Here is a 711-nt window from a genome sequence, read left to right as displayed (position 1 = left end):
AGGGGCTGCAGTCCCTGCCCTGCGGCCGCGCCGTGGCTGCTGGAGGCGAGGTCCGGCTACCGAGCCCCGCGGCGGGCAGGCCCCTACCGCATGCCCCCTGTGTACAGACAAAAACCGCAGTCAGCAAGCGCAGGGTTAGTGCAACGCACACCACAGCCACGCGGGCACGCACACACCGACACGACGCGGACACACACAGCACAAGACACGCATGCACATGGCGGGGGGACGAGGATGGCACAGTGGGGGACAGGTCTCCTGGCACGTGCGCTCCTCCTTTCCCTGTACGGGTCACGCCTGTGCAGGGGGCATCTCATGGGGAATCAGGCCCTGCCACGCACCAGGCCCTGCCGGGGGCCCGCACCCATTGCACCCGCAGGCTGCAGGGACCAGCGTGAACGGGGGTGTGAAATGGAGACAGGAGCTCAGCCATGGGTGGGAACCGACTCGGGAGCCAGTGCCAGCTCCGGACCAGGAGGTCCCACCCGTGGCCTGTGGCTGGCCAAGCTGGGGGGGCCATGGACCCAGCTGAGGGAAGCGCCTGTGTTGGTGCCAGGGCCAGAGCCGGCCCCATGACCCGGCCCCCAGGGTGCCTCTGGCCCGGCCCACGTGCTCCGGCCACGACAGCAGGAGGTGCCGTGGGCGCATGGGAGGGGCTGGACCGGGGCAGCTGCTGCGGGGAAGGGGCACAGGGGAGAAGCTTCTGCCAGA

At 70.0% G+C, this 711-nt stretch overlaps 1 protein-coding gene across 1 annotated transcript in view; it reads right to left on the bottom strand.

Annotated features, from left to right (window-relative positions):
- Window positions 1–711, bottom strand: part of SPEG (SPEG complex locus) — a 48103-nt gene that overhangs the window by 23686 nt on the left and 23706 nt on the right. The gene's annotated exons all lie outside the window — the stretch shown is intronic.

The sequence above is a fragment of the Gavialis gangeticus genome, unplaced genomic scaffold (assembly GCF_001723915.1).
Source record: "Gavialis gangeticus isolate Ggan-Ray unplaced genomic scaffold, GavGan_comp1, whole genome shotgun sequence".
Lineage (NCBI taxonomy): Eukaryota > Metazoa > Chordata > Crocodylia > Gavialidae > Gavialis > Gavialis gangeticus.
The sequence above is the reverse complement of the archived record's forward strand: the minus strand, read 5'-3'. Positions and strand labels throughout refer to the sequence as shown.